Genomic DNA, 15,973 nt, shown 5'->3' with positions numbered 1-15,973 from the left:
AATATTAATTTTTAAATGGAGTGGATATGGACTTCATCTGTTGTCTCTGCCATTTGTACTAAATGAGGCAGATATTTTGATACTGAACAGTCTCTATTAGAAGGCAACATCACTGAAGAGATTCTGTTAAGCCCTGTGGAATAATAACACGTATGCCCCAAATACAACACTGGAAGTTCTGAGAGAAAAATGGAAAGAATAGAAAAAAAAATATTTTTTTCTAGGTCTCAGAAGAATTTGAATGAATTCCAGGGAAAATGAGGCATGTTTTCTGAGTAGCATGCTATCCTGAAAATCATTTTCTTAAATAACTGGCAGGTAAGTCACTACTCAGCCCAAGTAAGAATGATTCTGGTATGAATTAGGTGATTTTAATGACAAATACATACTACTGCATTTGATATGCTGGTAAAACAATGCAAATGATACTAGCGAAAACCTACGTAAGCTTAAAAAAAAGACCGTGTCATCAAGGCAACCTACGTTGGAGGGATACAGGCATCCTCTTACAAATAGGCTGCTGTGGTTTCAGGTGCTCCTGTCCTTAGACACTTGCCTCACCTCTCTGTCAGAAGCTGGTTTCTGACCCCAGGGCAGGTGGCAGGTGGGATCTACATCTATCTGTGTCTGTGTATTCACTTACATTTCCTCTAAAGGACTTTCATGCCAATATGGGGAATGATGAACTAAAGAGGTTACAAAGGATGCCAGGCTACACTAGGGAAGCTGCAAAGACAGAGACACTTTGCTGCTGCTGAATTTGCTGGAGTAGCACTACTTTGGGCAGAGGGATGAGGTGGGCATCTGCAGGGAATGAAGTGTTAAACAACTTCATACAAATTCACCAGACTCCCTGTGTCACTACTCATCCTCCCCTGCTTGCTTGCCTGCCTGGTGAGTTCCTCATGACTAACCAGAACTGTTACTACTTTTAATGACAAAAATTCTATCACCTCCTAGTGAAAGTGTACCTGGATTTTCAACAATGAGCAAATTTTAGCAGCAGTTCCCTGATGGTTAATACCGGTAAAAATACAGTAACCAGTCTCCTGGTGATCCAGTGTTTTGCAATTGTTTTCCTAACTACATAATGAAGCATCCCTTTAAATCCTTGCTGTGAGAATGGTCCATTTCCTGTTCCCAAAAGGAACAGGAGAGAAATACCATAGGACTTATTATTCACCTGAAAAAAAGATGCAGCCAGGAGCACTCAAATGAAATTGAGAACATTTGGGATGGGGGGAGGGGAAGTGAAAGCAGAGGCAGCATCAAAGAGCTGTCATTCTCCTTGTCTTGAAAGTAAAGATTAGTGACCAGAAAAGCGGAATAAGGAAAAAAAAAAATCTAATAGAGCTAATGGACGTTGGTCAGAACTGTGACAATTCTGCCTCTCTTTATTCAAATGAATTGAGAACTACCTAGAGAAAATTAAATTCACCATACACATGTATTTGCAATCCCCAAAATATAAATTCTTCTTTAGATTACAAAAGCAGGTAATGTAAAAGATAACCACCACCATCACCACACACACCCCAAATTAGGGTTATCTGTGCGACGTCTGTTTAACTCTTTGCCTGCCTCAGAAAACTTCAGCTCCTATAATTAAAGATTGACAAAATGAATCGCAGATGTGAACTAATCAAAATAACATTAAACTAAGGCAGGTTAAATGATCTGTCAGATTTAGGGTCAAGAAGAGATTTTCTCACAGTGCAGACTGACATCTTTCTCGAGGATTGTTCACCCCTCCCTGCAGCACAGGTTGTGAAGAAACTGATACAAATCCTGTCATTTCAAGGCTTTGAACCCATGTGATCATCCCCCATTGCACCCTTTTAGCCTTCTAGCACTGCTTAATCTAACCCGGTGATAAACAGATGAATGGATAAAGGCCATGGGATATATACGTGCCTGACTATAGAGCTGTGCTATTCCCTGTCTTAGATATTTCACTGGGTGTACCTGAAAGTGTCAATTCAAAAAATATGAGGGAATCTGTGGCAATCAGCAAAAGTTCCCATCAAGCACTAAAACATCATTTCAAAATCAAAATATTTTCTATTTTAATAGTAAATATTGTTTTATTGGGATTGGCCTTTGTCGTTGTCTCCTCCTCCCACAATTTTCTATCAGAAACAATTTTGGTAGAAGACATTTGACCAACCAGTCTCTAGACTGACACTTTCATCAGTGAGAACTCTTTTTTCCCCAAGGCTTTCACATTTCACTTCTGCTTCCTGATACCTACTATTGAACTATGAAAAGACACTCAGGTCTTACTTCACACACAGAGAGCAGTTTCCTACCATAGTCAATGCACCCTGCTTGTGAAAGGCTTAAAGTTTTAAATTTTAAGCTAGGTCATGCCATTTAGGCATACGTTTGCTGGTAGGACTGAGTGCATTGTTGTATCCTGCTTCCTCAGAAGGCAGGAACCATTCAGAAAAGCTCCTATGACCTCAGGACATTACATGGTTGGAAAACATGTTGATCTCACTGAACTGTAGCTTTTCACGGACATTTTTTTACAAGGCTTTTGGTCTATTTTGCCTTGGTTAAATTATGAAACAGATTTTTCCCTCCCGGAACAGATGATTCTCTAGAAGCAAGGAAACTCATGTAGGACGTAGAAGCCTCATGCCCATCTACAGCAGACCAAGCAAAGGCTCAAACTTGGCTCACCTACATCTCAGCAGCCCCTTAAGCATTAGAGCATTGATCATTCCTAGGAAGGCTGTATTATCCACAAGCAAGATGATATTGTCCACTCATTATATTATCCAGCAAGCTTATATTATCCACAGATTAATGAAAAATTTGTGGGTTTGTGCCACACTGGAACAGAAACTGATGATGAAGTCTCCACATTTTGTGGAAAACAGTAGGTTGGGATGGTTCATAACATTGCAGCTCTCAGCTGCCCATCCAACCCCGCCTGAGCAGCAGAATCCACTGTTCAGCAGAGTTACACTGCCTTTCAAGCTAGAACAAATCCACGTGCAGTTTGTTATAAAAGGCCCTACCACAGTGAGCCAACACAGCAGGTACAGACCTCTCCAAAACAGACATGGCTGCTTGATACCACGGCCTCTACAACTGGCTTGGGCTTTGAGCTGGCAACTCAGTTCGGTCCGTCCTTTTTATTCAGAGACCTGATTTCTAATGACAGCATTTAGGTTTCTTCCTTTCAGCATTTCCTTGTAAATCAGATTCAATGCATGGGACTCCAATTTTGTGTCCACTTACTCCAAAATGCTGAATGCTGCAGAGGAAGCCACATGATTTGTCAGGCACTTCTGAGCACATTCTTCAAGACTGTAACATTTTAATTATAACACTGGAAAAATCATCCATAAGAGGAAGCTGCTTTGCCAGCATCATGAGGCAACAGAGGAACAATTTCTTTAAATACCCTTCTCAATTCAAATTAGGAAAATTAAATTCCCAGTATCAATCTTGTCCACAACACACCAACATAGTTATGCATGCATGCACATGTGCACACGTGCACACATATTTATGTGTACATATGTGTGTATGTATATACATGTCATTATATATGCATATTTATAAATATGTGGTTTATATTTATGTGTATACACACATAATTCTATGCATGCTTCTGGTGAGCCTGTTAAGGATGGTATCTATTTCTGCCCAGCCGTCTCCTTCAGAAAAAGCTATAAGGCTGTGGGCTTCGTTCCCTGAGATGTGCATATATTTTGTACTATGCGACAGTACAGGACAGTCCCCCCACATCCCACATGGCTTTTGTGGTGGGGATTCTACATCCAGTAACTGTCAAGAGCTGTTAGAGAGGGCACGAAATCTATGCTGCATCTGACAGCACAGCAGTCTCCAGATAGCTGGAATCGCAATCGATAGCTAACAAATGGCCATTCCACTTACGGTATAATGATCCCCATCTGAGCCTGCTTTTCCCACAGAGATGCAGGCACTAATTCTAACACCATTAGCTCCTTTAGCTGGTTGTAATGACAGTTAAAACATGTAATAACATTTAAAACACAGACTGTAATTTCTTTTTCTCTGTTCAGAATTTGTACTTGGCCAGCAAATGGCTTAATGAACCAGTTTTGGAGACTTTTCTAATTACCAGCTGTCCCTGGAGGACTTTTTTTGTTTGATTTTATTATGCAAAAAGTCACTAGACTAGCATCTATTTTGGCTGCTCTCAGAAACATTCTTCCTTCTAGTTGAAAGAGACTACATGTCACACTAGGTACTAAAGCAGCACTCTAAACAGATTCAAAGTCACTCTCACTAGCTTTCTTACAAGTCTGCAGCTCTGTCAGACTGGAGTCAATTCACTAGGGTGAACTAATTGTTTCTCCTCAGTAGTATTTTAGTTCTGGGTCAGATAATGCACTTACAATCTCCAGTTTCTCTGGTTTCAACTACAGACTTTTAAATTCATGGAGAGATAGGAAACAGTACATATGGTACATTGGATCTATTTTAAACCTAATTCTCTTCCCAGGGTCAGGCTCAACCCTGGCTTTTAATCTGAGTGTATTTTTTGTCGAGTTTTGTTGCTGGTTTTCCATCACATGTAAAATGTAAAAATTAAAATCTGAATCTTCCTGTGACTAGCTTCTAATCACTCTCCTATTATAAGAGAGGCAGCAATGTTTCTTTCTTTCTTTTTTTTCCCACTTCCAGCTTGATGCTGACAATCTGCTGGCTCTTGGGATGCGGGCTGTGCTCCTTTTGGGCTGCAGAGGGCTGGAGCACAGATTTCCCTCTTCGTCTGCCCACTCATGGCTGTAGCTCCTAGTCATGGTTTCTACAACCCAGGAGATGCAACCACTCATGTGGGATGCCACACAGAAAGAGGCCAGAAACTGAGGATGGTGTACACATACTCAGCAATGCTTCCCCAACACCCACAGGAGCAACTACCCCAGTGCAGCAGAGGCCTGAACCCAGACCGAGCTCCAGAGGGAGGATGCAGCCCTGCAGGTCTGGGGCTGCTGGGACACCTGGCGCACCTTGCTGGGCCTGGGGCCAGGGAGACGGGCTCCTTCCCTGCAGGAGGGATGTGCTGGGGGAGGGTCTGCGTTGCCACACATAGGAGCTGCTGGACATCAGTAGGTTGCATAGCATCAGGGATGCCAAAAAGGAGATTGGATCTTCTCTGAGACCCCACAGCTTCAACAGCCCAAACCCCAAGGTGTGCTAAAGGAGGGGCAGGCAGAGCCTGTGCTTATCAGGTTGGGAAATGGAGACTTCCCTGATGGTGAAGGCTGGGAGCTTGTGACTTCTGGCACCAGAAGATGCACGGGGAATGAACAAGAGGATTTAGACATCTGCATGCAGTTACAGGGCTGCGATCTCATTGGGATCACAGAGACATGGTGGAAGAGCTCACACAACCGAAGTGCTGCCATGGATGGATATAGGCTCTTTAGGAAGGCCAGGCCAGTATGGTGAACAGGGTGAGTTGTCCTTTATGTGAGAGAGCAGAGAAGATGCATGGAGTTCTGCCTTGGGACTGGTGATGGGCCAGATGAGAGTGATCACATTGTTGTGGGCATCTGCTACAGACCTCCTGATCAGGAAGAAGTAGATAAGGCCTTCTTCAGACAGCTGGAGGAAGTCTCTTGCTCACAGGCCCTGGTTCTCATGGGGAACTTGAACCACTCCAATATCAGCCGGAAGGGCAGCACAGCAGGGCACAGGCAATCCAGGAGGTCTCTGGAGTGCATTGATGGTAACCTCCTGACACAGGTGATTAAGAAGCTGGTGAGCGGAGATGCTCTGCTAAACCTTATACTTACAAACAAGGAAGAACTGGTTGGAGATGTGGAGGCTGGGGATGGCCTTGGCTGCAGTGACCATGAGATGGTGGAGTTCAAGATCCTAAGAGCAGAGAACAGGGCAAAAAGCAGAATCACAGCTCTGGACTTCAGGAGAGCAGACTTCATGGATATTCTTAGAACACCATGATATACAGCCTCAGAAAGAAGAGGGGTTCAGGAGAGCTGGTTGATATTTAAAGATGCCTCCTCCAGGCTCAGGAACAGTCTGTCCCAATGAGCAAGAAATCAAACAACAAAGGCAGGAGGCCTGCGTGGATGAACAAGGAGTGTTCCTGACTAAAGTGACACGTTAAAAGCAAGTGTACAAGACATGGAAGCAGGGTCAGATCACCCAGGAGGAATATAGAGATATTGTCTGAATGGGCAGGAAACTGTAATTGCTGCCAGCCAAGACTCAGTAAGGACTCTGGTCCTTCTGCCTGGACCAAACAGTGTATCATGATTAAAATTAACTATAGGTCTATATCCTCGCTTTTGTTCTGCAGTCTACTTTAGCCTTGAAACAGGATCCTGAAACTACTGCCTTGGCTGACACAGCTGACCTATGTTGTCTGAGCTAGCTAATTATGGTCAAACACTGTGGCTGGAATATCCAGAGCATATCCACAGACAATGGTTTCAACTGTTCCTCTGCAAAGCTACAGTGGCTTTTTAATTTCATATTCCACCTAAAACCACCACCTTTTACTCTTGAGTTCAAATGCCTCACCAAATATTGTCACAAACATTATCTAAGTAAATTATTTTGGAGATAAGAAGTGAGGTGCAAGTGCTAAGTGTCATTAACACTAATTTCAAGGGGTGTGACAGATTGGAGAAATGTCCGTGTTAATCTGTGAACTTGTTTTGGTTATACCCTTCATTGTATTGTAATTCCTACATTGGACTAGGATGTATAGCTTCTGTTAGACTAATCGGTACAGTTGGAAAAATGACAAGCTTTGGAGCAGACAAGTCTGTCGTCTTCTGCTCCAGTAAATTCTGACACTATTTGGTATATCTTACTGTGCAGGAAAATGAAACAGTTCCTTCTTCCCCACTTCACTAAGGAAGCAAAATTCCCATTGATTAAAATTGGGTAGCATCAAATTAAACTACGAGTAATCATTCTCAGCCTGTATTTAGTTGTGAAGTCTGCTGCTTATATTTCAGACCTATAAAAGTATGCCCCAAACAGCTTGCTTTTTGCCAGTTGTATGTATTGATCTAATAAAAGATCAAATTTCTATTTAGAAATCTGAAGTCAGTTATACATTCTTAGGGAGTCATGGCTAGGAAGACCTATTGGTTTTATTAAAGCAGCTGCATTCTTCATGCTACTCTGAATCCTCTAGCTCTCAGATTAAGTTCTCCTTACCCTCTTGTATTAATTCTTGCCTGAATCCACTCATTGGAGAGTGGAGCTGTAAAAAGAGCTCTGCCAGAATGACTGGGCTTGGAAAGTGAGGTCACCATGAGGCAAGAAACAATGGCTGCCTCTTTGCCAAGTGCTCTTCATAATTTCTCAACCTCCCAAAGAGTTTTGGTCAAAATTAAATTAAAGTGGAGATTGCAAATGTACTGAACTTTACAAATTTTGTGAAAGCTGGCAGGGGAACTGAAGACCTGTGTGAGTGTCACACCGAGGGGCACGCAGTTGTGAATCTCTCTTTCAAGAAGCAGCAGCCATCTGGCATGGGCTCCTGTTTGCAGGATTAAACATGCAGAGCACATGAAAGGATCTAGGAGAACTGGAAGAAAGGCAATGGAAATGAGTCAGAGGACTTGCAGCAAAAACCCAGGAGAATTTGCCGTCCATGTGGGCACAAGCTGCAGATTTTCATCACAAGATCTTTTCTCCTGACTGCCGGTGGCTGCTCTGTGCAGCCACACTGGCACGTGTATGTCCCAAGAAGTACGACTGGCCCAGAAAGGCTTTTTTGGCCCTGCCTGTAGCAAGAAACATTTTGAAGCGTGTATTTTACATTCTGATAATTCATTGATGACCAGACATGCATTTTGTAGTTTTTTCTGACTTTCAGCTTCCATTTTGATTGACAGACCACTGTGTAAGCTTGGAGAATGGCATGTATTAGCCAGTGTTAATAATTATACAAGAAGAAGAATCAGAATAGGCATTTACGATCTTGTCTTCAGACAACTGCCTTATGATAATAAAGAAGAAAGATGGCAGGAATGTCAAGAGAGATTCCCCAAACTCTGGTGCTCCAGATTATTTTCAACAGGACAATTTATTTATGTCTTTTGATCTTCGTTTGGAGGACCAATTTTTTTAAAATGTGTGGAATTTCCTTTTTATTCATGGTCTCTACTCTTTGGTGAAGCTGGAGCTGGGTACCTGCAACCTAACAGAATAAATTTAAAGACAATATTTAAAAGCCTGTAAAAAGGTGGCCCTGAGACTCTCTCATGACCCATGAATAACAAGTTAGTGTTTGCACCATATTTGATATGAAGATTGTGACTAAGCTGTTAACCTTTAGTAGTGGCCACTGAGTAAATGTGTCACATAGTACAGAAGGCACAGTAAATCTGTGCAAACAGTGCATGGTATGTGGAGTGGCTTCTTAGCTGCCAGCTAAGATAAATGAAACATTATTTATCAGTGCAATCTCTATTGCTTCTAAGTTTGGGACTTTATAAAGCACAATTTCTGAATCCTATCTCATATCTTTATCCTGATGATGGCTTTTCTTTATTTTTTTGATTGGTGACATTTTATATCAAATAATGCACTGATGTGGTTTTTTTATCCTTAAATTTTAACTTCATTTAATTTCTGCTAATTCCATATAATCGTAATGGCTATGACTCAAGCACTGACTGTTGTTGAAAAACACACTACAGTAGAGCTGAAAATTGAGATCTTAATATGCAATTATCCATTCTAACACCTTGGCCTAGGAAATCTGGTGTTATATGGTTTGATGTCCAATTCCCACAGTTCCTCCTCTCTCAGACTGTTACGTATATTTACAAACTTTTTTTCCACGCTTCTGTTTGTAAACTGAGGTCTGCAGGTAGCCTCAGGTCCAGTTTTCTTTTAAATGTATAGTATACCAATTTCATTGACAAGATAATCAGTCAGATTAAGTACTGCACACTTCCATGTGACCAATCATTGTCAAAGATTTAGGAAACATGTTCAAAAACATAACACTGAAATTCAGCTGTGTTATTCTGAGACTTAAATTTGCATCACAGAAAGTGTAACAAAAGTGTCCTTTTGTAGTCTATAGACAGGTCTCAAACATTTCCTTTTTTAGTGTCCAGTTAAGTTCCCTCCATGTCAACACTTAAAATATTTTTATTCTTCAAAATGTATTAATTCACTTAAATGAGCAAGTTACAGTGCTGAATTGCAGGCTTTGTAATTTCCTATGTTGCTGCAACATTGTATTTCTAATTCACCTATTATCAAAGCAGACAGATTACAGCTCCTTCTTTTTTTGAGTCTTTTGCTTACATTCCCCAAAGGGCATCTCTCACCACTCAGCAACATGGCATTTGTTAAACACAAAAGTCAGTTTCAACTGTGACTTTTACTCATAAAAGGATGGAAAACCTTTTACAACTGTACTTAGTTATAGTAAGTTTTATATATATATATATATAACTAAAGTTATAGTAAACCATCATCCTAAACAAGATACTTTGCAAAAGTTGAAGTCAACATATTTGGAGAGAAGTAAGTTATGTTCACATGTGGAAGGATACTCCTATGTTTACCAGTGTTAAACAAAAGGACAACAATGGTCTGGCTCATCAAATGTATTCACTGCCTGCAACACTTTTCTAAAGGTGTCAGTTTGATTTAAGAGACTTCGAGTTACAGAGCAGGCTTTTCTCTGATGTTTTTCAGCTTCCAGGGTGACTCTCAGCAGACACATCTCTGAGTAGAAACAGGAAGCTTCTCCTGTCAGATGAGATCCTATGTACAACATCTTCTGCATACGTACTTTCCTGTATTTCCTCCATTAGGTCACTCTGATCAAAACCTAGATCTATAGACAGACTTACATATTTCAAATCTGAGCTTTTGGTGTCACTGTATCATAAAATCCATAGTTCAAAAATAGGCCACTAAGCTTATATAGGACTTAAAACAGTTCATATATGTGCTTTTATGTATCCTAAGAGATATGTAAATTAATTATGATGAAGAAAACTGTGGCCGAGGTGCCAAAAAATCTGTGATTCTTTCCTTGGTCTGCACTGCAGGGAAACATCTTTGCAAAATCTAGATTCACAGACCCAGACAATTCCTCTCACAAAGATCTTTCCTTGCTCTCACCTGGGAAGGGACAGCCTCTTTCTAGCCCTTACTCAAGTCAATCTGATGTATTTCAAAGTTTACAAATCTAACTTTTTGTGCTAGAAATGCAAACCCCAGTTGCTATGGTATGAAGTTTAAATGATGCAGTTCAGAACACTTATGATGAGTGATCAGCGGATGATTTAGCATCAGGTAATGGCTCATCCCTTCTTTCAGGGGTTTCCAACCTCAATGGAGAGGATGTTCATGTAGCAGCAGTTGTGTTACCACAGTTTAAAGCTTGTTGCATTAAGAGAAACCCTTATCAGTGCACTGATTTATTTTAAAATGGTAGGCTACATCTTACAGAAATTTAAGAGTTTCCCTGCAAATGGGTGAGATGCATTTGCAAAAGTGGCAAGAAGCCTAGTGATAGGCCTAGTAGCAAGACATGAGAGCTACCAGCACATCCAAGACAAACCCATTCCTTTCTGTAAGTCACAGTGCTCAAATTTTAGGCTCCAATTTGTCATATGCCCATTATTTTTCAACCATTCCTGAAGGAACCCAAATTTCCCAAATTCACAGACATTCTTACTACAAGGTTTTGCTGCTCTTTTCCCTTATTGGATTGTTAGTTTTTATATTTACCAGGACTGAATAGCTGCTTAATTTGTTTTTCTAGTCTTATTAAGGTGACAGAAATATTACAGATACAGCCACCTTCCATCGTCCATAATAGTAATTGTATCATCTTCTCCATATCTCCCCAGGCAGACTTTCCTGTACATCTTCTCTGTACTAATTTGCCTTTATTTATAACTTACAAACTTCTCATGCTCAGGATTGATGGTTAAAATAATCACCTTGAATGTGATTGGAATCAAAAATGTTTTTAGACAGACTACACTAATGTATGTATTAGAGTAGAGTTGAGCAACCTTTCCATAGGTAACAGCTGAACTGTTGCATGTGAGGGATTTACCTATTTTGTAAGGTATTTGTTAACATATTCTTATCCTTCCTAAAATATGTTCATTACCATAAACTGTTCAAATGCTTGTTGTTATATTTCAAGTTGGGTTTTAATTATTTTATTCTGTATTTAGCAATTTGCTATTTTGTAATTTTTACTATTTTCCATTCAAGCTAGTGACAAATGATCCTATTACCAAAGTCCTGCACACCAGGAATTTTAGCATGAAATTTAGGTTCCATTTCCTACAAAATACTTGGGAACCTGAGCCACATAAATCTACCTCATACAATCAGCCTATGCAAAAACTGGGATGGAATAGAATATTTTGTACCTAAAGTAGATCCGCAGCTAAGAATGCTGCAAAGTCCACAAGTCCCTTTGAATTTCTTCTAAATTCATATCAGATTATACAATTTGAAAATGCAAAAATAGAAATTCCATCCCACTCACCTAGCGTGAATGCTTGGCTAAGAATGCTTGTAAAAGAGAAAGCAGCGTTAGAAGGTCAATTGTAATACAGAAAAATTGAAAATAAAAAGATAAAACAGGCATCTGGACTTTCTAAAGTGGTTCATTAAGACAACAGAAGGTAAAAGAATGAAAGAAATGTCATGAGATATACTTGCCTAGATTTCACACTCTACTACCATTCGATAAAATCTAAATGCCACAAATTCATGTTGTGAGATCAAATTGAGTTGGCAGTGACCGGGAGAAAAAAATGACATTGATGAAGAGTCCCCACATTAAATGTAAATAATTAAGGAAGACCTTGACCTGAGGACAGATAGAACTTCACATAAAAATTTATACAAACTGGATCATAACTTTAAAGGCACCTTTAATAGATATTCATCATGGGTAATTGTTATACATAGGAATATCACAATTATTCATAATGTCATGAAAGCGATTTCTTAAAATATGTTCCATCTTTTATGAAGACAAAATGTATTACCATTGTACAACCTGACTAGGCAAAAAATATCCACTGGGAAACAGTAGGTTAAAGATATAAAAATAGCCATACATGGCCAGATATAACATTCACTGACCAGAGACGTAAGTTTACCAAAAAGTGGAAGTACTAGACAACCATACACTGGAAATTCCCTGGTATGTCATCTGACCATCCAGCAATGTATGGTTTCAGACGTCCCTGATGCAAAGATTCAATCTGGATGCAATCTAGACATTTATTTTTAATGCATCTTGATGGATTGCTCTTCGTGAATTTGTTTCATTCCTTTCTGAGCTCATGTATATTTTCAGTATCCAAAACATTGAGATCATCTGCTTAATGATGTTTTATGTGGAAAACACTCATTTTCTGCTTGTTTCTGATAAGCCTGCTACTTGATAATTTCATACAGTGCCATCTTCTGAATACCTTCACCTTCTCCATGCTATTAACAACTTCTTAGAGTTTTCAAAGCCAAAAAAAATTTAGTCTGTTTTGTTTTTCCTTGCTCCATGTTTCTGATCATATTTTCCAACCTTTTTTTTAATCTTTTCTGGATCAACAGTATCCATGTTCAGGTGCTATGATTAGAACTACATAGACCACAATGTGCGTATACCATGTAGTATGCTAAAAGTTGTTTAATAAAGTTTTCTGTGTTCCTCCCTCCTATTCCTTTCCCAGCTCACTGTTAAATCCCTTTTCCAGCTAATTTGTGAATACAGCAAACAGCAAAGGCTCCAACAATGAGTTGAATCTCACCACTTACACTGTTTTTCCTTTCTCGTTCTCCAATTTTTAACCCAGAAGGGGACAGTCTCTCTTGTCTACTTACAGCTTAATTTCCTTAAGTCTTTGGTGAGTGAAAAGATTATTTAAATCCCGATCTCCTGAATTTCTCCCTTTTAAATAATTTCTTACCTCAAATAATGCTGATTCATGAATAAGTGACTTCTCCTTAGGAAAAAAAAGCATGTTCTCAATTATATAATTTCTCTATGTGTCTTCTATTCTCTCTGTTTTCTGCTATAACTTGTTTTATAGCTTCAAAAATTTTCCAGTGTGGAAACAGATCTTATACAGAGTCAGAACTGTCTTTTTTTTTTTTTTTTTTTAAATAAAGGCATCTTACATTTGCCAGCTCTATTCCTCTATATCAAGTTATAACATAATGATAACTTTGGAAAATTCTTATTTCAGTTTCCTTAGAACTCCTCAGGAAAACCATCTGGTCCTGCAGTTTATCATTCATTTTATCAGTTTGCACTTAAGACTCTTCTACTGAAACTTCAATTTGAAACAATTTCTTAAATTCAACCCCTGTGTAGATGAGTTTCAGTGTGGGAACCTCCCTTGTGCTCTTCTGTAGCAAATGCTGGCACAAGGGATTAATTTAGCTTTTTTGCTGTGGCCTTATTTTTGTGTTTCTTTATACCTCAACTAGGAATCAGCAGTACAAACTGGCAAAATTCCTGCATTTGTTATTTTTGAGAAACTTTTTAATATTTGTTAATGTTTTTAGCAAGCGCTACCTCAAAATCATTTTTGGCCTGCCGTTTTTTGGCCGTATGTTTAACTAGAGAGTATTTATGCTCCTTTCTAATTTTCTCATTTGGACAAGTCTTCCTTTTTTTCTTAAACATGGCATTTACTTGTAACAGCGTCTGTGGTTAATGATGCTAGAATTTTGTTTATCATTTTGATTTTATGTGGTCCTTTCAGAATCTTTTCTTTTGATAAACAATACATATTTACTCAACACTTCCGCTCACTTCCACTGTGTTGTTTGAAAGTCTTCATGCCACCTACAAGAATTTCATCCTTTTCCACATTTTTATTAAGTCCCTTTTAAGCAAATCACCTTTTTTTCTCTTCCTATAAGGCTGTTGAATTTGAGTATATTCTTATACTAATGTTAGACAAACTTTTTTCATGATTATGTCTTGAACTTTGTCCTACCTGTTGTTCAGGACTTAATCAAGAGTAGCTTTTCTTTTGTAGCTTTCTGAAATAATCGTTCCAAGAAACAGTTGTTTATGGTGCCTAAAATTATTCTCTATGGCACAATCCATTGTGGTCAGTATATCACCTACACATGGCATAAATGAAATTTCCTGCTATTAGTGGGGTTTTTCCTCTCACAAGCACTCAGATTTCCTTTAGCATACCATAACTGCTGTCACTATTATGTTTGGGTTATCCCAACTAGTACCATAGACTAATGCCATATTCATTCTCCTTATGCCTGGGAATTCAGTCCTGGCAGCTCAGTCTGTAAGGATTCTGTAGTTCTCATTATGTTACTCAGCTTTGTCTTCTCTAAGGTATAATATCTCTCTGTCATCAATATGATTTATTTTATCATTTGATTCAAAGGTTTAAAACAACCAGTTAGATATAATAAGGAATTGCAATGGATGGAGCTCAAGGTTAGACCTGATCTGTAATTTTTAAGTATGATTTCTAGTATAAACTACAATTTTTTTTGACATTGAATTAGTTTGCTAGCATGTTTAATGAACTGTTTATTGAAAGAAAGTTCTCATTTTCTAAACTTCTGACTGGATCTACGTGAAAAAAAAATGCTAGTTCACAATGATCAAGACAAACACGTATAACTGGCTATGCTAAGCCTTGCTGTATCTAGTACATCTCACTATAACTACTTCAGACCCAAGTCATACACTGTGGTGTCCTGTAACTCACATATGTGTCTACATTTCACTTTTTGGCTATTCTATTGCACCTTTTTATACAACAGGGAAAAAATGAAATGTCAGAAGACGGTAGTACCTGAAAATTGGTTCTTACTTTGGTCTTTCCAGGGTTTGATTCCCAGCTATGCTACTGACTCCCTGTGCCATTTTTCCTTGTCTCTGACTTTACAGGGCTTTGAATTAGACCCTATATATATGAGATAGAGAGAGCAGGAAATTGCCTAGGTTGTTGTAGTGAATAATAAATAGCATGAGTCACATGAACTGTCATCTTAACACTCTACATTACTGGGGAGGTTTTTGGAGGATGGCCTAATAGACTTAACTACTGATCACTGTAAAGGAAGATGGTGACAATATTTACTTCGGCAAAATTAAGTTCTGTTCTATTGCTTGTATATGACTCATATAGGTGTTAATAATACTCATCCCCTCATTTTTGCAGGTGATCTGTTTTACAAAATATTTTAATACCTCAATGTGCATTAAGAAAAATGTTTCTGTAATTTATTCGTCCCAGGAAAAACACAATCCTGCTTAGTCATTGTCCTAATTTTTCTCTAGACATTTTGAACAACTGCAAAATAAGCGTAATATGTTCCTAAGTCAGAATTAACTCTACCTTATGTTGACTCTGTACTAAGGGCAGCATCAATTTTGTTTCTTGACTAGAAACTCAGAGAGGCAAATGGAATTGGTATTGACAGATCTGGGAGGGTTTTGTGAGGCAGTGTTGCTGAGTGGTATAAGGACACCATGTATAGAACCAGGAAAGGTCAAGATTGTCTGGAGTCTGAAATCAGATTTTTGAAGGGAGAGATGGTGGTCAACATGAATCACGTGCTCCAATCACTGATTCTACTGTGTGAAACATCAAACTGATTCTGGGAGTCTGATGGAATTTAAAATGTAATATTTAACAGAGGCACAGAAGACGATCAAGACTGGTTTTTACATATTTACTTAGAATAGTTTGAAATGTGGTTGTTTTGTAAGCTCTGCCTAAAATCTTTTTCACTTAATAAATCAAAATACGTTTATAAGGTAGAATGAGGTTCATTTCAGCTAATAATATGACATTAATATGACACAGTTCATTCTTTACATGAACTCTAAATCAGCAAATTGTGTAAGTGTGGTTCTGTATACATGTCCATTCAGTAAAATTCTTGCACATATGCTTAGCCATAAATAAGCAGTAAAATCCCCCACATC

Source organism: Aptenodytes patagonicus, chromosome 2, assembly GCF_965638725.1.
Source record: "Aptenodytes patagonicus chromosome 2, bAptPat1.pri.cur, whole genome shotgun sequence".
Classification (NCBI taxonomy): Eukaryota; Metazoa; Chordata; class Aves; order Sphenisciformes; family Spheniscidae; genus Aptenodytes; species Aptenodytes patagonicus.
Note: the sequence above shows the minus strand (reverse complement) of the source record.